Source organism: Ovis canadensis, chromosome 23 (assembly GCF_042477335.2).
Source record: "Ovis canadensis isolate MfBH-ARS-UI-01 breed Bighorn chromosome 23, ARS-UI_OviCan_v2, whole genome shotgun sequence".
NCBI classification, from domain to species: Eukaryota; Metazoa; Chordata; class Mammalia; order Artiodactyla; family Bovidae; genus Ovis; species Ovis canadensis.
The window spans coordinates 27,035,076-27,062,118 of NC_091267.1; positions in this window are offsets into that span (position 1 = coordinate 27,035,076).

A 27,043-nucleotide genomic window follows, 5' to 3' on the forward strand; every position below is an offset into this window, starting at 1 on the left:
CCTCTTTCACTTTCATCAAGAGTTTTAGTTCCTCTTCACTTTCTGCCATAAGGGTGGTGTCATCTGCATATCTGAGGTTATTGATATTTCTCCCGGCAATCTTGATTCCAGCTTGTGTTTCTTCCAGTCCAGCGTTTCTCATGATGTACTCTGCATATAAGTTAAATAAGCAGGGGACAATATACAGCCTTGATGTACTCCTTTTCCTATTTGGAACCAGTCTGTTGTTCCATGTCCAGTTCTAACTGTTGCTTCCTGACCTGCATACAGATTTCTCAAGAGGCAAATTAGGTGGTCTGGAATTCCCATCTCTTTCAGAATTTTCCACAGTTTATTGCGATCCATACAGTCAAAAGCTTTGTCATAGTCAATAAAGCAAAAATAGATCTTATTCTGGAACTCTTTTGCTTTTTCCATGATCCAGCAGATGTTGGCAATTTGATCTCTGGTTCCTCTGCCTTTTCTAAAACCAGCTTGAACATCTAGAAGTTCACAGTTCATGTATTGCTGAAGCCTGGCTTGGAGAATTTTGAGCATTACTTTACCAGCATGTGAGATGAGTGCAATTGTGCGATAGTTTGAGCATTCTTTGACATTTGTTTTCTTTGGGATTGGAATGAAGACTGACCTTTTCCAGTCCTGTGTGGCCACTGCTGAGTTTTCCAAATTTGCTGGCATATTGAGTGCAGCACTTTCATAGCATCATCTTTCAGGATTTGAAACAGCTCTACTGGAATTCCATCACGTCCACTAGCTTTGTTCATAGTGATGCTTTCTAAGGCCCACTTGACTTCACATTCCATGATGTCTGGCTCTAGATGAGTGATTATGATTATGATTATGAGTGATTCATGATTATCTGGGTCCTGAAGATCTTTTTTGTAAAGTTCTTCTGTGTATTTTTGCCACCTCTTCTTGATATCTCTGCTTCTGTTAGGTCCAGACCATTTCTGTCCTTTATCGAGCCCATCCCTGCATGAAATATTCCCTTGGTGTCTCTAATTTTCTTGAAGAGATCTCTAGTCTTTTCCATTCTATTCTTTTCCTCTATTTCTTTGCATTGATCTCTGAAGAAGACTTTATCTCTTCTTGCTATTCTTTGGAACTCTGCATTCAGATGCTTATATCTTTCCTTTTCTCCTTTGCTTTTTGCCTCTCTTCTTTTCACAGCTATTCGTACGGCCTCCCCAGACAGCCATTTTGCTTTTGTGCATTTCTTTTCCATGGGGATGGTCTTGATCCCTGTCTCCTGTACAATGTCATGAACCTGCCAACAAAAGTCCGTCTAGTCAAAGCTATGCTCTTTTCCAGTAGTCATGTATGGATGTGAGAGTTGGACTATAAAGAAAGTTGAGTACCAAAGAATTAATGCTTTTGTACTGTGGTATTATAGAAGACTCTTGAGAGGCCCTTGGCCTGCAAGGAGATCAAACCACTCAATCCTAAGGAAATCTGTCCTGAATATTGATTGGAAGAACTGATGCTGAAGCTGAAACTCCAGTACTTTGGCCACCTGATGGGAAGAACTGACTCATTGGAAAAGACTCTGATGTTAGGAAAGATTGAAGGCAGGAGGAGAAGGGGGTGACAGAGATTTAGATGATTGGAGGCCATCACTGACTCGATGGACATGAGTGTGAGTAAACTGTGGGATTTGGTGATGGACATGGAAGCCTGGAGAGCTGCAGTCCATGGGGTCTCAAAGTCAGACACGTCTGAGCAACTGAACTGATGATGCATTTCCTTTGTCCTACCATGAGAAAGGTATATTAAGGAGTCATAGGAAGGACCACAGATCATCTCTTCTTGGTGTCTGCAGCCCTACCAGCACCTCAGAGAGGTGCCCTTCCTCTGCTTCTGGAGCTGGTACAGTTACCATCCCCAGAGCACCATGCTCTTGCTTTTCAAAACCTGGAGTCAATCTGGATTACCCTTCAGTTTAAAATAGAGGACAAAGACATACATACAAATTAAGGACAAATCCCTCATCATCATATGAATTTGGTTTTACCTACATAAGTTATATTGCTTTATTTGTTTATTTATCTTATGGTTTTTCTTTTCTTTTTCTTAAGCATAAGAAGCTGGAGGAACTCTGTCTCCTGATAAAAAGGAAGTATATCATAATCACATTAATTCCCAGTCAGGCTGCCCAAGGACTGTCTCTCTTCTTAGAGGAAAAGACAATGGAAGCAGATTTCCATTTATCATGTAATGAACTAGAGACAGGATAAGGTGCTGGGTTTCGTACTTCAAGAGAATGAGCAGATATGTGCTGTGAGGTACTCCACTGCCATCACTTTCTTTTCTCAGAAGGAGAACTCTTGGCAGCCTGAGGTAACAGTTCAATATTTGAAGAAGAAATATCACACTTGACTGACTCTTACTTCTTCAAAGAGTGAAGCTGTTAAGTTTTGTTTTCTTTGTAAACCTAGGAGATGTAACTGACCTAAAGGCTGAAGTGATCACAGAGTGATGTTACCTGCAGAAGGGATGAGGCAGAGTGAAGGAGTAGAATAATTTACCCCAGATTCTATGTTTATCTATTGATTTAATATTTTAAATATTTTAATTAAAATATAGTTGACATATCAAGTGCACTACATAATAATTTGATACTTACATACATCATGAAATGATTACCAAGTTAAGTCTGGCGATCATCTGTCCACATACAGAGTTATTACAATATTATTGATGATATTCTTTATGCTATATATTATATCCCTGTGATTTATTAATTGTATACCTGGAGGTGTATACCTCTTAATCCCTTCAACCTATTTCCATTACTTCTCAGCCCCCTCCCTTCTAGAAACCACCAATTTGTTCTCTATAAGTGTTTTTTCATTTAGTTTTGTTTGTTTTTAGATTTCACATATAAGTGTGATCATGCAGTACTTTTCTTTGTCTGACTTTTTCCCTTAGCATAAAGTCCATCCATGTGTCATGAATAACAAGGTCTCATTCTTTTTTTTTTAATATGTGAGTAATAGTCCATTGTATGTTTAATACCACAACTTTACCATACTAACAAGGTAATGATAATCCCCCAAACTAAGCTTTAAGAGTATATGAACTGAGAACTTCCAGATGTACAAGCTGGATTTAGAAAAGGCAGAGGGACCAGTGATCAAATTGACAACATCCGTTGGATCAAAGAAACAGCACAAGAATTTCAGAAAAGTATATACTTCTGCTTCATTGACTACACTAAAGCCTTTGACTGTATGGATCATAACAAACTTTGGAAAATACTTCAAGAGATGGGTGTACCATACCACCTTACCTGCCTCCTCAGAAACTTGTATGTAGGTCAAGAAGCAACAGTTAGAACCAGACTTGAAACAATGAACTGACTCAAAATTGGGAAAGGAGCAAATCAAGGCTGTATACTGTCACCATGCTAATTTAAATTCTATGAAGAGTACATCATGCGAAATGCCGGGATGGATGAAGCACAAGCCAGAATCAAGATTGCTGGGAGAAATAGCAATAACCTCAGATATGCAGTCGATACCACCATAATGACAGAAATGGAAGAGGAACTAAAGACTCTCTTGATGAAGGTGAAAGAGGAGATTGGAACAGCTGGCTTAAAACTCAGCATTCAAAAAACTAAGATCATGGCATCTGGTCCCATCGCTTCATGGCAAACAGCTGCAGGAAAAATGGAAACTGTGAGACTATTTTCTTGGGTTCCAAAATCACTGCAAATGGTGACTGCAGCTGACGTTGTCTGTTTTTTGTGTCCGGGCAATGCTTCCTTATTGTAATGAATTTAGAAGCTAGAAGCATTTCTTGTAAAGGATATGTTAACTTTTTAAAAAATATTTGGTAGTATTCATCTAAGAAGGCTTCTTTTCCTGGACTTTTGCTTGTTGGGAGTTATCATTATTATTGTTATTATTATTATATTACTGATTGTATTTCATTATTGGCAATCTATCTGTTTATATGTCCTATTTCTGATTCAATCTTGGGAGACTATACATTTCTTGGATTTATCCATCTCTTCCAGGTTGTTCATTGTTGGCATATAATTGTTTGTAGTCCTTTGTATTTCTATGACACCATTTGTAACTTCTCATCTTTCATATCTGATTTTATTTATTTGGGTCATCTCTCTCTCTTTTTTTTTTTTTTTTTTGATGATGAATCTGGTTAAAGTTTTATCAATTTTGCTCATCTTATCAAAGACCAGCTTAATTTCAATGATTTTTTTTCTGCTGTTTTGTTTGGCTAAGTATTTATTTAGTTTATTTCTGCTCCAATCTTTTTTTTCTTTTTCTTTCCTTGTATTAACCTTGAGCTTCCTTATTTTTTTTCCTAGTTTCTTCAAGTTAAGGTTAGGTGGTTTGAGATTTCGTTTCCTGAGATAAACTTATACTGTTCTAAACTTCCTCTTACAACTGCTTTTGCTATGTCCCATAGATTTTTGGAATATTGTGCTTCCATTTTCAGTTTTTTCTAAGTGTTTTTTTATTTTTCATTTGATTTCTTTGGTGATCTTTTGGTTGGTTAGCATGTTGTTCACCCTCCATGTGTTTGTGTTTGGGACAGTTTATTTTTTCCTTGTAGTATATTTGTAGTTTCATACCATTGTAGTCAGAAAAGATGTTTGATATTTTACCTTCTTTATTCTATTGAGTATTGTTTGTGAACTAATATGTGTCTTATCCTAGGAAATGTTTCACATGCACTTGAAAAGAATGTGTATTCTACTGCTTTGGGATGGAATGTTCTTTATATGTCTATTAAGTTCACATGATCTAATGTGTTATTTACAGCCAGTGTCTCCTTATGGATTTTCTGTCTGGATGATCTGCCAGTTGATATACATGGTTGTTAAAATGCCCTATTTTATTATGTTGCTGTCAGTTTGTCTCTTGTGTTTCATAACATTTGCTTTACATATTTATTTGTTGCCATATTGGATGCATGTGCATGCATGCTCATTCACTCAGTGGTGTCAGACTCCACTGCATATGGAGCGGTGCATCCTCATGGACTGAAGCTCACCAGGCTCCTCCATCTGTGGAATTTTCCATGCAAGAAAACTGGAGTAGATTTCCATTCCCTCCTACAGGGAATCATCCTGACTCAGGAGTCAGAGCCACACCTCCTGCTTCTCCTGCATTGGCAGCCAGATTCTTTACCACTTAGCCCCCTGGGAAACCATTGGGTGCATATATATTTAAAATTGTCATATAGTCTTGCTGAATTAATATGTTTATCATTATATAATATCCTTTTTTGTCACTTGTTCATTCCTCTTGCATTAAAGACTTTTTTCCCATCCCCTCACTTTCACTTTGTGTGTGTATTTATATCTGAAGTGAGTCTCTTGTAGACAGCATACATATGGATCTTGTTTTTGTCCATTCAGCCACTTTGAACCTTTTAATTGGCACATTTAGTCATAATTACATTTCAAGTAATTTTTGATAGATATGTACTTATTGCCATTCTGAATTGCCAAATTGCCAGATAAAGTACTCTTGTTTTGTTGTTTTTTTGTTTGTTTGTTTGTTTGTTTGTTTGTTTTACTTTCAACACTTCGAATATATCAATGTATCATGACACTCCTGGTCTGCAAAGTTTCTGAGGAAAAGTCCACTCCTAATCTTTTGGGAGCTCCTTAATATATAACCAGTTGCTTTTCCCTGCAGCTTTTAAGATTCTTTACCTTTAATTGTTGCTATTTTAATTACAGGCTTCCCTGATAACTCAGTTGGTAAAGAATCCACCTGCAATGCAAGAGACCCCAGTTTGCTTCCTAGGTCAGGAAGATCAGAAGAAGGGATAGGCTACACTGCAGTATTCTTGGGCTTCCCATGTTGCTCAGCTGGTAAAGAATCCATTTGCAATGTGGAAGACCTGGGTTTGATCCCTGGGTTGGCAATATCCCCTGGAGAAGGGAAAGGCATTTTAATTATAATGTATCTTGGTGTGGATCTCTTTAGGTTCATCTTATTTATGACTCTATGCTTCCTGGAAATGGATGGTTGTTTCCTTCTTAGAAATGAGTGTCTATTTTCTTTCCTTTCCTTTCTCAGTTCTTATTTCTTCAAATAACTTCTCAGCCCCATTCTCGTTCTCTCTCATCTCCTTCTTGGATCCCTATTATGTGAATGTGAGTATTCTTGCTATTGTCTCAGAGGACTGAAACTATCCTCATTTAAAAAAAATTTTTTTTTTCTATTTCTGTTCAACTTGGATGATTTCCACTACTCTGGTCTCCAGCCCGCTGATCTATCTCATTGTATAATATAATCTACTGCTAATTTCTTCTAGTACATTTTTTATTTTGAGTTGAAGTTATTCTTCAGCTCTGTTTGGTTACCCTGTTTGGTTACTCTTTATATTTCCCTACTTTTCCCTAAATTTCTCACTGTGTTTTTTTTATTCGTCTTCCAAATTTGTTGAGGATATTTATGATCATTACTTTGAACTCCTTATTGGGCAAATTTCTTATCTCCACTTCACATAGTTATTTTGGGATTCTGTCTTGTTCCCTTGTTTGGATTATATTTCTCTGCTTCTTCATTTTGCCTAATTTTCTGTGTTTATTTATGTGTATTTAATATATTAGTTATTCTTCCTAATCTTGAAGAAGTGGCCTTTATGTTGGAATTATCCTATGGTCCTCAGAGTATTCATCCCCTAAACTATATGCTGTAGGGGCACTCTCTATCTAAGATTGAGCCCTTCTGTTGTGGCGAGGCTGACTACTATGGGAACACGAGCAGGTGGAGTCAGGTCTTTGCCCGACTGACTACCATAGCAGTGGATGCCTGGTGGTGGATAGGGATGGGTCCTGGATTAGTTTCATGGTCCCATGATTGGTGCCAGTCTGCTAGTAGCTGTGAAAGCCTTCAGAATTAGTAAGCTATAGGAAGGATTTTCATAAAGGGAATTTTCCAGCACCTTATGATAGAGGTAGCCTACCAAAATGGCTGTTATGGTATCTATGCCCCTAAGGGGATTCTTAGTTATCTGCTGCTTCTCCAGGAAGCTCTCCAGGTTCAGAAAATCGGTCTCACCTAAGCTCTTTTCAGATCATCGCCTCTGTACTAGGACTGGGAATGTGTGAACCTCGTAAGATCAGACTATTTGTTGCTACATTGCTCCAGCTATACCACATGTACATCCCACTGGCTTTCAAAGCAAGATGTTTTGGGGTCTTGTCTTCCTGGTTCAGGATCCCTGGGAAAGGAACCTAGTGAAATGGACTTCTCACTCCTGCAATTGTGATTATTCTCGTGTTTGTGTTTCACTTGCCCAGAGGTGTCACTCTTGACTATCCTGTGCTTCTGCCCCTCCAACCCATCTTGTTGTGCTATCTTCTTCATATCTTTATGGAAAATATTTTATTATGGTCTTCAGGCTTTTCTTATAGATAGTTCCATAAACATCTGTGACTTTGGTGTGCTCATGGGAGGAAGTGAGCTCTGGGTCCTCTTATTCCACCATTGAACCCACACTTTCTGCCTGTGGATATCTTTATTTTTTTTTTCCCATACTTTATTTATTTATTTATTTATTTATTTTTAATTTTAAAATCTTTAATTCTTACATGCATTCCCAAACATGACCCCCCCCCCACCTCCCTCCCCACAACAACTCTCTGGGTCATCCCCATGCACCAGCCCCAAGCATGCTGCACCCTATGTCAAACATGGACTGGCGATTCAATTCTTACATGATAGTTTACATGTTAGAATTCCCATTCTCCCAAATCATCCCACCCTCTCCCTCTCCCTCTGAGTCTAAAAGTCCGTTATACACATCTGTGTCTTTTTTCCTGTCTTGCATACAGGGTCGTCATAAAAATGGACTTCTTATAAGGCTCTAGCGAAAACAAAACAAAACACTTATGAAGCATAAGCTTGGCTGTTGTTCAGTCGTGTTTGACTCTTTGCAACCACATGGACTGCAGTACACCAGGCTTCCTTGTCCTTCACTATCTTCTGGACTTTCTTCAAGCTCATGTCCATTGAGTCAGTGATGCCATCCAAACATCTCATCTTCTCTCACCCCCTTTTCCACCTGCCTTCAAACTTTCCCAGCATCAGTGTCTTTTCCAATGAGTCAACTCTCTGCATTATGTGGCCAAAGTATTGGAACTTCAGTTTCAGCATCAGTCATTCTAAGGAATACTCAGGGTTTATTTTCTTTAGTTTAGACTGGTTTGATCTCTTCACTGTCCAAGGGACTCTCCGAAGTCTTCTCAAACATTATACTTAGAAAGAATCAGTTTCTCGTTGCTCAACCTTCTTTATGGTTGAACTCTCACATCTGTACATGACTACTGGAAAAACCATAGCATTGACTATATGGAACTTTGCCAGCAAAGTGATGTCTCTACTTTTTCATACACTGTCTAGGTTTGTCATAGCATGTCTCCCAAGGAGCAAGCATCTTTTAATTTCATGGCTGCAGTCACTGTTAACAGTGATTTTGGAGCCCAAGAAAATAAATTCTGTCACTGTTTCCATTGTTTCCCTATCTATTTGCCATGAAGTGATGGGACCAGATGCCATGCTGAGTTTTAAGCCAGCTTTTCCAATCTCCTCTTTCACCTTCATCAAGAGAGTCTTTAGTTCCTCTTCCATTTCTGTCATTATGGTGGTATCATCTGCATATCTCAGGTTGTTGAAATTTCACCCAGAAATCCTGATTCATACTTGTGCTTCATCCAGCCTGGCATTTCACACGATGTACTCTGCATATAAGTTAAATAAGCCAGAGAAAAATGTACTGCCTTGAGGTACCCATTTCCAAATTTTGAAGCAGTCCATTGTTCCATGTCTTGTTGTAACTGTTACTTCTTGACCTGAATACAGGTTTCTCAGGAGACAGGTAAAGTGGTCTACCATTCCCAAATCTTTAAGAATTTTCCACCCTTTGTTGTGATTCACAGTCAAAGCCGTTAGCTGACTCCATAAATCAGAAGGAGATGTTTTTCTGGAATTCCCTTCTTTTTCTATGATCCAGCAGATGTTGGCAATTTGATCTCTGGTTCCTCTGCCATTTTAAAATCCACTTGTACATCTGGAAGTTTTTGGTTCATGTACTATTGAAGCCTAGCTTGAAGGATTTTGAGAATTACCTTGCTAGCATATGACATGAGTGTAATTGTGCGGTAGTTTGAACATTCTTAGGCATTACCCTTCGTTGGGGTTGGAATGAAAAATGACCTTTTCCAGTACTGTGGCCATTAATGACTTTTTCAAATTTGCTAGTGTATTGAGTACAGCACTTTCAGAACATGACCTTTTAGCGTTTTAAATAACTCAGCTGGAATTCCATCACCTCCACTAGCTTTTTCATAGTAAAGCTCCCTAAGTCCCACTCGACTTCACATTCCAGGAAGTCTGCTATAGGTGAATGACCACATCATTGTCTTTATCTGGCTCATTAAGACCTCTTTTGCAGTTTTTCTGTGTATTCTTGCCACCTCTTCTTAATCTCTTCTGCTTCTATTAGGTCCTTTCCTTTTCTGTCCTTTACTGTACCCATCTTTGCATGAAATGTTTAGTCTTTCCTATTCTATTTTTTTTCCCTCTGTTTCTTTGCATTGTTTGCTCAGCAAGGCTTTCTTTCCTCTTCTTGCTATCTTCATAAACTGCATTCAATTTCGTATATCTTTCTCTTTCTCATTTGCCTATCACTTCTCTTTTCTCAGCTATTTGTAAGGCCTCCTCAGACACCATTTTAGCTTCTTCCAATCTTTTATTTTTCTTTTTTTAATGAACCAGTCCAATGTTCCATGTAAATTTCTAATTGTTGCTTTTTGACCCATATACGGGTTTCTCTGGAGGCAGGTAAAATGGCCTAGTAATCCCATATGTTTGCAGGTTTTCCACAGTTTGTTGTGATCTACACAGTAAAAGGCTTTAGTGTAGCCAATGAAGCAGAAGTTTTTTCTGGAATCCCCTTGCTTTCTCCATGATCCAAAAAATATTGGCAATTTGATCATTGTTCCTCTGCTTCTTCAAAATTCAACTTGTATACTAGAAGTTTTCAGTTCACATACTTCTAAGGCTTAGTTTGAAGAATTTTGAGCATTAACTTAATTGAGAATTACCCTACTGGAGAGGGAATGACAAACCACTTCAGTATTCTTGCCTTGAGAACCCCATGAACAGTATGAAAAGGCAAAAAGATAGGACTCTGAAAGATGAACTCCCCAGGTTGGTAGGTGCCCAATATGCTACTGGAGATCAGTGGAGAAATAACTCCAGAAAGAATGAAGGGATGGAGCCAAAACGAAAACAATGCACAGTTGTAGATGTGATTCGTGATGAAAGTAAAGTCCAATGCTGTAAAGAACAATATTGCATAGGAAACTGGAATGTTAGGTCCATGAATCAAGGCAGATTGGAAGTGGCCAAACAGGAGATGCCAAGAGTAAACATCGACATTTTAGAAATCAGCAAACTAAGATGGACTGGGATGGGTGAATTTAACTCAGATGACCATTATATCTACTATTGTGGGCAAGAGTACCTTAGAAGAAATGGAGTAGTCATCATAGTCAACAAAAGAGCCCAAAATGCAGTACTTGGATGCAATCTCAAAAACGACAGAATGATCTCTGTTCGTCTCCAAGGCAAACCATTCAATATGACAGTAATCCAAGTCTAATGCCCCAACCAATAACACTGAAGAATCTGAAGTTGAACGGATACTTGAAGAGCTATGAAGATCTTCAAGACCTTTTAGAACTAACACCCAAAAAAATTGTCCTTTTCATTATAGGGGACTGGAATGCAAAAGTATGAAGTCACGAAACACCTGGAATAACAGGCAAATTTGGCCTTGGAGTACAGAATAAAGCAGGACAAAGGCTAGTAGAGTTTTGCCAAGATAACACACTGGTCATAGTAAACATCCTCTTCTAACAACACAAGAGAAGACTCTACACATGGACATCGCCAGATGGTCAATACCAAAATCAGAGATTGATTACATTCTTTGCAGCCAAAGATGGGCAAAAGCTATGCAGTCAACAAAAACAAGACTGGAAGCTGACTGTGGCTCAGATCATGAACTCCTTATTGCCAAATTCAGACTTAACTTGAAGAAAGTAGGGAAAACCACTAGACAATTCAAGTATGACCTAAATCAAATCCCTTATGATTATACAGTGGAAGTGACAAATAGATTCAAGGGATTCGATCTGATAGAGTGCCTGAAGAAATATGGATGGAAGTTCATGACATTATACAGAAGGAAAGTATCAAGAACATACCCAAGAAAAAGAAATGCAAAAAGACAAAATGGTTGTCTGAGGAAGCCTTACAAATAGCTGTGAAAAGAAGAGAAGCAAAAGGCAAAGGAGAAAAAGAAAGATGTACCAATTTAAATACAGACTTCCAAAGAATAGCAAGGAGAGATAGAAAGCCTTTCTCAGTGATCAATGCACAGAAATAGAGGAAAACAATAGAATGGGGGAGACTAGAAATCTCTTCAAGAAAATTAGAGATAACAAGAGTTCATTTCATGCAAAGATGGGCACAATAAAGGATAGAAATGGTATGGACATAACAGAAGCAGAAGATATTAAGAAGAGGTGGCAAGAATACACAGAAGAATTATACAAAAAAGATTTTCATGACCCAGATAATCACGATGTTGTGATCACTCACTTAGACCCAGACATCCTTGAATACAAAGTCAAGTGGACCTTAGAAAGCATCACTACGAACGAAGGTCTTAGAGGTGATGGAATTCCAGTTGAGCTCTTTCAAATCCTAAAAGATGATACTGTGAAAGTGCTGCATTCAATATGCCAGAAAACATGGAAAACTCATCAGTGGCCACAGGACTAGCAAAGGTCAGTGTTCATTCCAATCCCAAAGAAAGGCAATGCCAAAGAATGCTCAAACTACCACACAATTGCACTCATCTCACATGCTAGTAAAGTAATACTCAAAAATCTCCAAGCCACACTTCAGCAGCACATGAACTTCCTGATGTTCAAGTTGGATTTAGAAAGGCAGAGGAAACAGAGATCAAATTGTCAACATCCTCCAGATCATCAAAAACCCAAGAAAGTTCCAGAAAAGCACCTACTTCTTCTTTATTGACTATACCAAAGCCTTTGACTGTGTGGACCACAACAAACTGGAAAATTCTTAAAGAGATGGAAATACCAGACCACTTTACCTGCCTCCTGAGAAAGCTATACACAGGTAAAGAAGCAATAGTTAGAACTGGATATGGAACAACAGACTGGTTCCAAACTGGGAAAGGAATATGTCAAGGCTATATATTGTCACTCTGATTATTTAACTTATATGCAGAGTACATCATGAGAAATGTGAGGCTGGATGAAGCACAAGCTAGAATCAAGATCACCAGGGGAAATATCAATAACCTCAGATATGCAGATGACACCACATTCATGGAAGAAACCAAAGGAAAACTAAAGAGCTTCTTGATGAAACTGAAAGAGAGTGAAAATGTTGGCTTAAAACTCAACATTCAGAAAACTAAGATCATGGCATCTGGTCCCATCACCTCATGGGAAATAGGTGGGAAACAATGGAACCAATTTCAGACATTTTTGTAGTTCCAAAATCACTGCAGATGGTGACTACAGCCATGAAATTAAAAGATATTTGCTCCTTGGATGAAAACTTATGAGCAACCTAGACTGCATATTAAAAAGCAGAAACGTTACTTTGCCAATAAAGGTCTATCTAGTCAAAATTATGGTTTTTCCAGTAGTCATGTATGGATGTGAGAGTTGGACTAAAAGAAAGCTGAGCGCAGAAGAATTGATGCTTTTGAACTGTGGTGTTGGAGAAGACTCTTGAGAGTCCCTTGGACTGCATGGAGATCCAACCAATCCATCCCAACAGAAATCATTCCTGAATATTCTTTGTAAGGACTGATGCTGAAGCTTAAACTCCAATACTTTGGACACCTTGTGGGAAGAACTGACTCATTTGAAAACACCCCGGTTCTGGGAAACAGTGAAGGCAGGAGGAGAGGATGATGACAGAGGATGAGATGGTTGAATGGCATCACCGACTCCATGGACATGAGTTACAGTAAGCTCTGGGAACTGGTGATAGATAAGGAAGCCTGACATGCTGCAGCACATGGGGTTGCAAAGAATCGGACTTGACTGAGTGACTGAACTGAACATTAATGGCATGTGAAATAAGAGCAAACGAATGGTAATTTGAACATTCTTTGGCATTGCCCTTGTTTGAGATTAGAAAGAAAATGATATTTTTCCAGTCTTGTGGGTGGTGCTGTTTTTCAAGTTTGCTGGGACACTAATGGCAGCACTTTAATAGCATCATCTCTAAGATTTTAAATAGCTCAGCTGGAATTCAGTCCTCTCCAAAAGCTTTGTTTGAAGTAATATTTCCTAAGGCCTATTTGACTTCACATTCCAGGCTATCTGGCTCCAGGTGAGTGATTACACCATTGTGGTTATCCAGGTCATTAACACCTTTTTTGTATAGTTCTGTGTATTCTTGACACCTCTTTTTTATTTCTTCTACTTCTGCTAAATCCATTTCTGTCTTTCATGGTGCCCATCCTTGCATGAAATATTTCCTTGATTCCTCTAATTTTCTTGAAGAGATCTATAATCTTTCCCATTCTATTGTTTTCCTCTATTTATTTTTATTGTTCATTTAAGAAGGCCTTCTGTTATCTCCTTGCTATTCTCTGGAACTTTGTATTCAGTTGGGTATATCTTTGTCTTTCTTACTCACCTTTTGCTTTTCTTACTTCCTCAGCTACTTCTAAAGCCTCCTCAAACAAACACGTTGTCTTCTTGCACATCTTTTTGTTGGAGATGATTTTTGTCTTTGCGTCCTGTACAATGTTATGAACCTCTGCTCATATTTCTTCAGGCACTCTCTCTATCAGATATAATCTCTTGACTATATTTTTCACCTCCACTGAATAATCATAAGGGATTTGATTGAGTTCATACCTAAAAAGTCTAGTGGTTTTTTTTCTACTTTTCTCAATTTAAGCCTGAGTTTTACAAAAATGCACTTATGATCAGAGCCACAATCAGCTCCAGGTTTTGTTTTTACTTATTGTGCAGAGCTTCTTCATCTTTTGCTGCAAAGAACATAAGCAATCTGATTTGGTATTGATCATCTGGTAATGTCCATGTGTGGAACTGTCTCTTGTGCTGTTTAGAAAGAGTGTTTTCTATGACCAGCATGATCTCTTGACAAAGCTATGTTAGCCTTTGCTCTGCTTCATTCTGTACTCCAAGGTCTAAGTTGCCTGTTTTTCTAGGTATCTCTTGATTTCTACTTCTGTATCCAATCCCCCATGATGAAAAGGATAGCTTTTTTTGGTCTTTTTCTAACAATGTTACAGGTCTTCATAAAACCAGTCAACTTCAGCCTCTTTGGCATCAGAGGTTGGAGCACAGACTTGGATTACTGTGATGTTGAATGTTTTGCCTTGGGAAAAAAACAGATCATTCTGTCATTTTTGAGGCAGCACCCAAGTAGTATATTTTGGACTCTATTATTGACTGTTAGGGCTACTCCATTTATTTTAAGGAATTTTTGCTCACATTAGTAGATATGACAGTTATTTAAATTAAATTTTCCCATTCTTATTTTAAATCACTGGTTCTTAAGATATCATGTTCAGTCTTGTCATCTCCTGATTGACTACTTCCAATTTATCATGATTCATGGATTTAACATTCCAGGTTCCTATGCAAAATTGTTCTTTACAGCATGGAACTTTCCTTTCATCACCAGGTGTATCCACAACTGAGCATCATTTCCACTTTGGTCCAGTCACAAGGTAACATTAATTTCTAGATTGTGCCAGTCTTCATTACTGCAGTGTTTTCAAAGGAGCATTTCAGGAGGGTTGACTCTAGAACTCAGTGGAGAGTCAAGGTCATGCTCTTGAAGACAAAGAAGACCAGCTGAACAGGAAACAACCTCCTGTTACTGAAGTAAGGGGAGACACACATCACAATATTTAGTCTGGCTCAATCAGATGACCCAACCAATGCCTGCAGGGAAGATTATAGATCCATTGGCATTGCCAAGTGAGAAGTCTCACTGAACATCACAAATCACATTTAAAGATTAGGAACACTGAATTACAGTGAATGATCAGTAATCAGCCATTGATATCACTGCACAACAGCAGCTGAAGTAACCCAGATCTTGTTGCAAATTCATCTTCCATTTCCATCCTATTAAATTGGCTCAGGCAGTAAAGAATCCAGTGTTTCTGGTCTCCCTGGAGGCTGTGGTGGTGTATGCAAAGAACTGACTCTTTGGAAAAAACCTTGGTACTGGGAAAGATTGAAGGCAGGAGGAGAAGAGGATGACAGAGGATGAGATGGTTGGATGGCATCACTGACTCAATGAACATGAGTTTGAGCAAGCTCCAGAGCTTGTGGTGGACAGGGAAGCCTGGCATGCTGTTCTTGGGGTCACAAAGAGTTGGACATGACTGAGTAACTGAACTGAAATGAATTGATCTGGAACAAAGAGGGATAGACCTGGGAGGAGGAGACCCCAGAGGAGGGCGTGGCAACCCCCTCCAGTATTCTTGCCTGGAGAATCGCCACGGACAGAGGAGCCTGGTAAGCTACAGTCCATGGGGTCACAAAGAGTCGAACACGACTAAGTGACTAAGTACAACACAGCACATTAAATTGAAACTAACACATATATGAAGAAGACAGCCTTAATCCACCAAACAAACAAAAATTGTATTGTATCCCAGAAGAGACAGTCAACTGGTAGTTTACATAGTTATATCTCCATTGTTTTGGATTTTTTCTCTCATTAGACCAATAGTGCATATTTTTAAGTAAGTAGATTAGGAGTTGGAAATAATTCTTTTGTGAGAAAAAAAAAAAAGGAAAGAAAATCAAACCCAAGGCATTGGTCTAATTCAGTTCAGTTCAGTTCAGTTGCTCAGTCTTGTCCAGCTCTTCCCAACCCCATGGACGACAGCATGCCAGGCTTCCCTGTCCATCACCAAATTCCGGAGTTTACTCAAACTCATCTCCATTGAGTCAGTGATGCCATCAACCGTCTCATCATCTGTCATGCCCTCCTCCTCCCACCTTCAATCTTTCCCAGCGTCAGGGTCTTTTCAAATGAGTCAGTTCTTCACCTCAGGTGGCCAAAATATTGGAGTTTCAGCTTCAACATTAGTCCTTCCAATGAACACTCAGGACTGATCTCCTTCAGGGTGAACTGGTTGGATCTCCTCGCAGTCCAAGGGACTCACAAGAGTCTTCTCCAACACCACAGTTCAAAAGCATCAAATTTTCAGTCCTCAGCTTTCTTTATAGTCCAGCTCTCACATCCATAAATGACTACTGGAAAAACCATAGCCTTGACGAGATGTACCTTTGATGGCAAAGTAATGTCTCTGCTTTTGAATATGCTGTCTAGGTTGGTCATAACTTTCCTTCCAAGGAGTAATCGTCTTTTAATTTCATGGCTGCAGTCACCATCAGCAATGATTGTGGAGCCCCAAAAAATAAATTCAGCCATTGTTTCCACTGTTTCCCCATCTATTTGCCATGAAGTGATGGGACCAGATGCCATAATCTTAGTTTCCTGAATGGTGAGCTTTAAGTCAACCTTTTCATTCTCCTCTTTCACTTTCATCAAGAAGCTCTTTAGTTCCTCTTCACTTTCTGCCATAAGGGTGGTGGCATCTGCATATCTGAAGTTATTGATATTTCTCTCAGCAATCTTGATTCCAGCTTGTGCTTCTTCCAGCCCAGAGTTTCTCCTGATTCACTCTGCATATGAGAAATACCTGGAGTAACAGGGAAATTTGGCCTTGGAGTACAGAATGATGCAGGGTAACGGCTAATAGAGTTTTTCTAAGAGAATGCACTGGTCATAGCAAACACCCTCTTCCAATAACACAAGAAAAGACTCTGCACATGGACATCACCAGATGGTCAACACCAAAATCAAATTGATTCTTTGCATCCAAAATGGAGATGCTCTATACAGCCAGCAAAAATAAGGCCAGGAGCTGACTGTGGCTCAGATCATGAGTTCCTTATTGGTCTAATTATCCTCATTGAATAAGCCACATACATTGCATCTAACTGAGTTAACCAGTTTATACAGGGACTAGTCATTAGGAAGGCCCCAGGGAGTAGCTGATTGACTTCCTGAAATATTTCCAGTGGATGGATTTCTAATCTGACAGGATTCCAAGACACATGCAAAAGCCCTGGGATGCAGCAACAATTCTAAAAAGTCATGTCTAAACACTAAGGTAAAAATAGCTTTCTCTTTCTATGAAATATCACTTCACATTTTACCATGGTCAAATATTCAAATGCCTGTGTTGCATTCAGTGCTAACATTAGCCATCTTAGACATTTTGACATCTTCTGTAGTTTCTGGATTAATGTGCAAATAGGCTACTTTTTAGATTGCATTAAAGAACACTCAGAAGTGTTATCTATTAATGCATAGGAAAGGAGGGAGGGAAAAGAGGGAGGGAGATGGAATAAGATAGGACATCCAGTCTGTCACAGGAAATAGCAGTGGCTGAGAATATTGGGAGAAATACTGAAAATCAATTTAAGTGTTTACTAGATGTATCAAAAGTAGGACATTTCATTCATCACTGCTGACCTGATTCTTTCATTCCTTGCCTGTCATTTGACTTTAAGATTGTTTTTCTCTTATTTTGTCAAATTGTTTCCTTTTTGACTAAAATAGAGGGGAAAAAAGCTGACTGAAACTGTATTCCAGCCAGAAATTTTTCTGTGGAAGAATATCACATGTTGTGGCTTTATCAGGAATCCCAGGACCAGTCAGATATTAATACATGTTTATAAAAAGCATTGTGTCTGAGTTACAAGGATGTTGAGTGTGAAGGGGATCAAACAATTAATCAGTGAGGATATGCTCTTCCTTTTCTCTGTGGAGAATCATTGACATGTAATTTTTAACAATTTAGAATTCATTTTTCACAGCAATTTTAGTTTCACAGCAGCAATGAGCAGAAAATAGAGAATTCCTGTATTGTCTGTTTTCCCACATGTTCACAACCTCACCAATTATCAACATCCCCCATCAGAGCAGTGTATTTGTTACAATTAATGAATCTACATTAACACAGCACTATCATATAAAGTTCACAGTTAAACATTCAGGTTCATTCTTGGTGTTATACATTCAGTGGGTTATGACACACTTACAATGGCATGGATCCATTATTAGTATCACAGAGTATTTTCACTTTTCTAAAATTTTTTGGCACTCTGCTTAGTCATCCTTTCTCCCCCTCAGTTCCTGGCTACCACTAATCTATTTACTTTCTTCATCATTTTGCCTTTTCCACAATGTCATATAGTCAGAATCATGAAAAATGTAGCCTTTACAAACTGGCTTCTTTTACTTAGTAAAATGTATTTAAATTTCTTGCATGCCTTTTCATTGATTGATAGCTCATTTCTTATTAGTTCTAAATAATATCCCATTGTCTGGGCTATCCATTCTCCTACTCAAAGACATTGTGATTGCTTCCAAGTTTTGGCAATCATTAACAAAACCACTATAAACACCTGTGTGTAATGTGTAGACACAAGTTTTTAATTAGTTTGGGCAAATATAAGAAGAGTAATTGCTGGATCATATGGTAAAAGTATGTATAGTTTTATAAGAAACAGCCAAACTGCCTTCTAATGTGGCTGTACCATTTTGCAGCAATGCATTAGTTTCTTCCTCTTCATGTTGTCACCAGCATTTGATGTTGCCAGCTGTTTTGACCATTCTAATAGCTGTGTAGTAGTTTCTCACTGTTTTAATTTCCATTTCTCTGATGACATAAAATGTGGAACATCTTTTCATATGCTTATTTGCAATCTCTATATCGTCTCTGGTGAGATTTCTATTAAAGTTTTTGGCTCAATTTTTAAATCAGGTTGTCAATATTTCTGGTTTCTGAGTTTTAAGAATTATTTTATATTTTGGATAATAGTCCTTTAACAAACATATATTTGGCAAATGTTTTCTCCCAAAATGTGGCCTGTCTTTTTATTCTCTTGACAGTGTTTTTGGCAGAATATAAATTTTAAATTTCATTGAATTCCATCCTATCAATTATTTCTTTCATGGATCATGACTTTGGTGTTATATCTAAAAAATTACTGCTACATCCAAGGTCATCTAGATATTCTCCTGTTATACTCTATGAATTTTTTATTTTTTTATTTTATTAGGTCTATAATCCACTCTGAGTTAATATTTGTGAAGAGAGTAGAGTATGTGTCTACATTCCTTGTTTTGTATGTGTATGTCCCACTTTCCCAGAACTATTTGTTGAAGAGGCTATTTTTTCTCTACTATATTGCCTTTACTTTGTCAAATTTCCATTGACTATGAGTGAAAGTCGCTTGTTCATGTCTGACTCTTTGCAACCCCATGGACTATAGACCCCAGGCTCCTCTGTCTATGGGGATACTCCAGGCAAGAATACAAGAGGAGATTGCCATACCCTCTTCCATAGGATGTTTCTGACCCAGGGATCGAACCCAGGTCTCCTGCACTTCAGGCAGACTTTTTACCAACTGAGTCACCAGGGAAGCCCATTGACTTTCATTGACTATAAGTGGGCCTATTTCTGGGTACTCTATTTTGTTTCATTGGTTTGTCTACTCTTTTATGCCAATACAGTACTGTACTGATTACTTTTGTTCGCTCAGTCATGTCTGACTTTTTGTGACCCCATGGACTGCAGAACACCAGGCTTTGTTGTCCTTCACTCTCTCCCAGTTTGCTCAAACTCATGTCCATTGAGTTAGTGATGCCATCCAACCATCTCATCCTCAGTCCTCCCCTTCTCCTCCTTCCCTTAATTATTGTCTTCAATCTCTCCCAACATCAGGGTCTTTTTCAATGAGTTGGCTTTTCGCATCAGGTGGCCAAAGTATAAGAGCTTCACCTTCAGTATCAGTCCTTCCAATGAATATTTAGGGTTGATTTCCTTTAGGATTGACGGTTTGATCTCCTTGCTATCCAAGGGACTCTCAAGAGTCTTCTCCAGCACCACAGTTTGAAAGCATCAATTCTTCAGTGTTCAGCCTTCGTTATTACCCAACTCTCAGATCCATGCATGAATACTGGGAAAACCAAAGCTTTGACTAGTGTCTCTGCTTTTTAATACATTGTCTAGGTTGGTCTTAGCTTTTCTTTCAAGAAACAAGCATCTTTTAATTTCATGGCTGCAGTCACTGTCCTCAGTGATTTTGGAGCCCAAGAAAATAAAGTCTGTCACTGGCTACATTTCTTCTCCATCTATTTGCCATAAAGTGATGCCATAATCTTAGTTTTTTGAAGAGTGTAGAGGATAGCAAGTGGTGAAGTTGAGAAGTGTCAGTCTGTCAGTTTTGTTCTATTTTAATATCATCTCAACTGTTCTGAGGTTTTTGCCTCTCCATACAAACTTTAAAATCAATTTGCTGAAATCTACAATATAACATTCTGGAATTTTGATTGAGATTGCACTGAATCTAAAAATCAAGCTTATTACAAAATATAAAGATCAAACATGATAATTTGCATACTTACCTAAAACTATTCTCATTTTACAAGATTATATGACTTACTTTGGCAAATAGGATGTGAGAGGAAGTGTTTTTGTGTCACTATTGGGCAGAAATTATAAGGACCAATCCATTGGTTCCAGGTTCTCTTTGCCTTCTTTTTCTTAGCTGTTGGTTAAAATAAATAAATAAAAATTATGTATTTAGTCCTTCAAGATGTGGTCCATTCTTTCTGGAATTATTTCTCCACTGATCTCCAGTAGCATATTGGGCACCAACCAACCTGGGGAATTCATCTTTCAGAGTCCTATCTTTTTGCCTTTTCATACCGTTCATGGGGTTCTCAAGGCAAGAATACTGAAGTGGTTTGCCATTCCCTTTCCCAGCAGACCACATTTCTCATCCCAAACACAAAGAAAGGCAATGCCAAAGAGTGTTCAAACTACTGCACAATTCCACTCATCTCATATTATGGCAAAATAATGCTCAAACTTCTGAAAGTCAGGCTTCAACAGATTATAAACCATGAACTTCCAGATGTTCAAGCTGGATTTTAAAAAGGCAGAGGAACCAGAGATCAGATTGCCAACATCTGGTGGATCATCAAAAAAAGCAAGAGAATTCCAGAAAAACATCTACTTCTGCTTTACTGACTATGCCAAAACTTTTGACTGTGTGGATCACAACAAACTATGGAAAATTCTTAAAGAGATGGAAATAGCAGACCACCTTACCTGCTTCCTGAGAAATCTGCATGGAGGTCAAGAAGCAACAGTTAGAACTGTACATGGAATAAGTGACTGGTTCCAAATTGGGAAAGGAGTATGTCAAGGCTTTATTTGTCATCCTGCCTATTTAACTCATATGCAGAGTACATCATGGGAAATGCTGGCTAGATGAAGCACAAGCTGGAGTCAAGATTGCTGGGAGAAATATCAATAAACTCAGATATATAGATGGCACCACCATTATGGCAGAAAGCAAAGAAGAACAAAAGAGCCTCTTGATGAAAGTGAAAGAAGAGAGTGAAAATGTTGGCTTAAAACTCAACATTCAGAAAACAAAGGTCATGGCATCCAGTCCCATCACGTCATGGCAAATAGATGGAGAAACAATGGAAACAGTGAGAGACTTTATTATTTTGTTTGGGGGGGTGCTTCAAAATCACTGCAGATGGTGACTGCAGCCATGAAATTAAAAGACACTTTCTCCTTGGAAGAAAAGTTATGACCAACCTAGACATCATATTAAAAAGAAGAGACATTACTTCGCAGAAAAAGTCCATCTAGTCAAAGCTATGGTTTTTCCAGTATCATTTATTGCTGGGGTCCAGCCCCGGTGGATCCAGGGAATTTGAAGCGGAGACAGTGTTGGTGAAGAAAAACTTATTTATTTAGAGATATAAGATTAGATTAGGAAGAAATAGTATAGTAGGAAAATTAAGTGGAGAAAAGAGGCTGAATAACTTGGTATACGTGGAGAGCCAATAAAGTTCCAGACAAGGAGCTTGCACCGGCCACCAGCGTCCATTTGAATATCAGAGAGTGCCCCGCCTTGGGCTCTCTCTCTTACAGATCTTAGAAGCCAGGACTAGTAAGTATACATGGTGAGCCTCCAAGCCCCAGATGGGAAGTCAGCCTAAAAAGGGAGAAAAAAAATGACATGGGGAAGCCCAGCATCGGTGAAAGGCTCCAAAAACTATTTTTCAAAATCAGCTTATATACCCCAAGTTGTACATAAAGAAATAATGGAATATGCAGTTATGTAGGGGCAGCAGTCCTGACGCTCATTGAGACAAACAAGGCTTTCTTTTTGCATACCCTCCCATATACAAAAGGTCTCAGGTGGTTTACATTATCTTCTGGCTAAGAGGCCTGTTAACATTTTTATGGCTCTCTTCCTGGATAATTGTCTATCAACCAGAAAACTCCTTTTCCCTAGAAGTGTTTTTTCTTTTCTCTGCATCACCCTCAAAGTACTAAATAAAGTTACATTCCTGTAGAACAAAGGTGCAGTGGATTATAACAAAGAAAGTGCTTAACTCAAAGATCTAATGTTGCTAATACCAGGTCTACTACCTGTTTTTCTATATACCAACTATATCTAAAAATAAAAGTTATGAAAATTTGGCAGCAAGTATTGGCTCAACAAATGAAACCTTTAATCAGTCCTATTCTAATGATTTTGACTCCTCGGAAGCCCCTACATTCCTAGGATGTTTTAAGATTCCTGTGCCTCCTGCAGTCAGAAAACCTCAAACAATCACGCGCTGTACAAGTCCTGCAGGCAGGCTAGAAAGCCATCAGAGGGGTTTTTGGATTGGAACACTCGTATTATGCCCAGGAGATTTATTATCTAAAAGCTCTAATCTTTTCCAGAAAAAGGTGGTGGGGGCACAGCCCCCTGTTAATGACAGAAGAGTAGGTGGAAAGCATAACACAGTAAAGCAGGCAGACTCTGGTCTTGGGGGGTGGATGCTCAGGAAATTCCAGGGGGAACCTCTGAAGCTGATCACGTCCTTGTGTTTTGTCAGGCTTCCTTCCACATGACCTTGTCATGGGTGGGATTCCTCACGCTGGCTCCCAGCAATTTATGGATGTGAGAGCTGGGCTATAAAGAAAGCTGAGCACCAAAGAATTGATGCTTTTGAACTGTGGTGTTGGAGAAGACTCTTGAGGATCCCTTGGACTGCAAGCAGGTACAACTGGTCCATCCTAAAGGAAACCAGTCCTGAATATTTATTGGAAGGATTGATGCTGAAGCTGAAGCTTCAATCCTTTGGCCACTGATGTGAAGAATTCACTCATTTGAAATGACCCTGATGCTGGGAAAGATTGAAGGTGGGAGGAGACAGGGACAACAGAGGACGAGACGGTTGGGGCATCACTGACTCTATGGACACGAGTTTGAGTAAGCTCCAGGAGTTGGTGATAGACAGGGAAACCTGGCATGCTGCAGTCCATGGGGTTGCAAACAGTTGGACACAACTGAGTGACTGAACTGAACTGAAGATGTGGTTTTTTTTGAAGCTCACATGTTTATTTTTTAATATAAAAAATTTTGCCTCTTGTAAATGAAAGTTTTGATATACAGACTGTTGTTTTTATTGTAGGCTCTACAAAGTCAAAGCTGGCCCATAATTCTTTATTCCCAACATATTTGTCATTCCCCAAAGGCAATGGCACCCCACTCCAGTACTCTTGCCTGGAAAATCCCATGGACAGAGGAGCCTGGTAGGCTGCAGTCCATGGGGTCGCTAAGAGTCGGGACTTCACTTTCACTTTTCACTTTCATGCATTGGAGAAGGAAACGGCAACCCACTCCGGTATTCTTGCCTGGAGAATCCCAGGGACGGGGGAGCCTAGTGGGCTGCCGTCTGTGGGGTCGCACAGAGTCGGACATGACTGAAGCGACTTAGCAGCAGCAGCAGCAAAGACAGTTTGAACATTCTTTGTCATTGCCTTTCTTTGGGATTGGTATGAAAACAGGCTTGTGGTTATTGCTGAATTTTCCAAGTTTGGTAGCATATTGAGTGCAGCACTTTACCAGCAGCCTCTTTTAGGGTCTGAAGTAGCTCAGCTGGAATTCCATTACCTCCACTACTAGTTTTGTTTGTAGTGATGCTTCCTAAGGCCAACTAGATTTTACACTCCGGGATGTCTGGCTCTAGATGAGTAATCATATCATTCTGGTTATCTGGGTCATTAAGATCTCTTTTGTATAGTTCTTCTGTGAATTCTTGCCACTTGTTCTTAATATCTTCTGCTTCTGTTAGGTTCATACCATTTCTGTCCTTTATTGTGCCCATCTTTGCATGAGATAGCTTTGGTAGCTTAAATTTTGTTGAAGAGATCTCAGGTCTTTCCCATTTTACTGTTTTCCTCTATTTGTTTTCATTGATCACTTAGGAAGGCTTTTTATCTCTCCTTGCTCTTCTTTGAAATTCTGCATTCAGATAGTGTATCTTTCCTCTGCCTTTTTCTACCTTTTCTGCCTTTCTGTTTCTCCTTTTCTTCTGGAAAAGGTCAGTTTTCATTCTAATCCCCTAGAAGGGCAATAACAAAGAGTATTCAAACTACCACTGAATTGCACTCATCTCACATGCTAGCACAGTAATGCTCAAAATCCTCCAAGCTAGACTTTAACAGTATATGAACTGAGAACTTCCAGATATACAAACTGAATTTAGAAAAGGCAGAGAAACCAGAGATCAAATTGCCAACAGCTGCTGTATCACAGAAATAGCCAGAGAATTTTATCAGTAAAACATCTACTTCTACTTCATTGAGTATGCTAAAGCCTTTGACTGTGGGGATCACAACAAACTCTAGAAAATTCTGAAAGAGATGGGAATACCAGACCATCTCATCTGCCTCTTGAGTAACCCGTGTGCTGGTCAAGAAACAACAATTAGAAGCAGAACAATTAGAACATGGAACAAAAGACTGGTTCTAAATTAGGAAAGGAGTACATCAAGGCTCTATGTTGTCACCCTACTTATTCAACTTATATGCAGAAGAAATCATGAAAAATGTCAGGCTGGATGAATCACAAGCTGGAATCAAGTTTGCCAGGAGAAATATCAATAACCTCTGATATACAGATCACACCATTCTAATGGCAGAAAGTGAAGAGGGACTAAAGAAGCTCCGGATGAAGGTGAAAAAGGAGAGTGAAAAATCTGACTTAAAACTCAACATTCAAAAAGATAAGATCATGGCATCCAGACCCATCAATTCATGGCAAATAGTTGGGGGGAAAATGGAAACAGTGACAGACTATTTTCTTGGGCTCCAAAATCACTGCAGATGGTGACTGCAGCCATGAAATTAAAAGACAATTGCACCTTGGAAGAAAATCTATGACAAATGTAGACAGCATGCTAAAAAGTAGAGGCATTACTTTGCTGACTAAGGTCCGTATATTCAAAGCTATGATTTTTCCAGTAGTCATGTGTGGATATGAGAGTTGGACTATAAAGAAGGCTGAGCACTGAAGAACTGATCTTTCAAACTGTTGTGTTGGAGAAGACTTCTGAGAGTCCTTTGGACTGCAAGGAGATCAAACCAGTCAATCCTAAAGGAAATCAGTCCTGAATATTCATTGGAAGGACTGATATGAAGCTGAAGCTCCAATAATTTTGCCACCTGATGCAAATAACTGACTCATTAGAAAAGACCCTGATGCTGGTAAAGTTTGAAGGCAGGTGGAGAAGAGGACAACAGAGGATGAGATGGTTGCATGACATCACTGATTCAATGGACATGAATTTGAGCAAACTCTGGGAGATAGTGAAGAACAGGGAAGCCTGGTGTGCTGTAGTCCATGGGGTCTCAAACAGTTGGACATGACTCCTTGACTGAACAACAACAAAGACAGTGCCTACAGAAAGCTGTCCCTACTGCCCAAGAGAAGGTGAAGGAATTAGAGAAGTTCAAGAGTAGGGATATCTATTAACATCTGTAAATATTATCAAATATATTTGATAAAATACATTTTGGTCATTAAAACAATACAAGCTGTCACACTGCCTACACAGACATATCCCAGTGTTACCTGTTCACAACTCTCCTCTAACCCTTATTATGCTTTTATACCTCCTCCATGGCTTTTTAAAAAATTTTTTTAACATTTTCATTGGTATCTCATAAACACCACAGCTTCCTGTTACATGTACTCAGGAAGGAAAATATTTATTAATAATTTTCTGTGTAATTCTAGATTTTTAGATAATGTCAAATTTATCAGTGTCACAAAATATTAGGTAAAGAGTAGATCTCTAGATTTTGTTGGAGGGTTTGTTTAAAAGCTGAGAAAGCCATTGATATTTCTTATAGAAGGGGTCAGTGTGATAGACAGCCTTAGTTATTTCCATCTATGATGACTTTTTTTCTGTCATTTTAGAGAAGAAGGGAAGTCATGAAGAAATTAAAAACATATACTTCAGACTTAGATATCATGGTCTGTTTATTAGGGTACTGTAAATGAGCATAATTTTGCAAAATTATGTAAATCATAACATTTTATTATTATATTGTCCTCTCAGACCAGGATTTAAACTCCTCTTCATTGAAATCCATTTTCTCTCTTGAGATGTGCACATATGTGCTCTTGCTTAATATTTCCTAATAGGAAACTGGGAAATACTATAATAAAGCAGAGCATGTTTCCCAGGTGGCTCAGTGGTTAAGAATTTGCCTGTGACGCTGAAAATGCAGAAAACACCACAGGATCAATCCCTGGGTTGGGAAGATCCCCTGGAGGACAGAATAACAACCCAATCCAGTATTCTTGCTTTGGCTAGCCCATGGACAGAGGATCCTGGCAGGCTACAGTCCATAGGGCTCACAGAGTCAGACACAACTGAAGGACTGGGCCCAAGTTAACCTTGAAGTGAATTTCTAGCATTCTGCTTATGGGATGATCCAGAATTTTGGAAGAACTGATGCTGGAGTTGAAACTCCACTGTTTTGGCTACGTAAT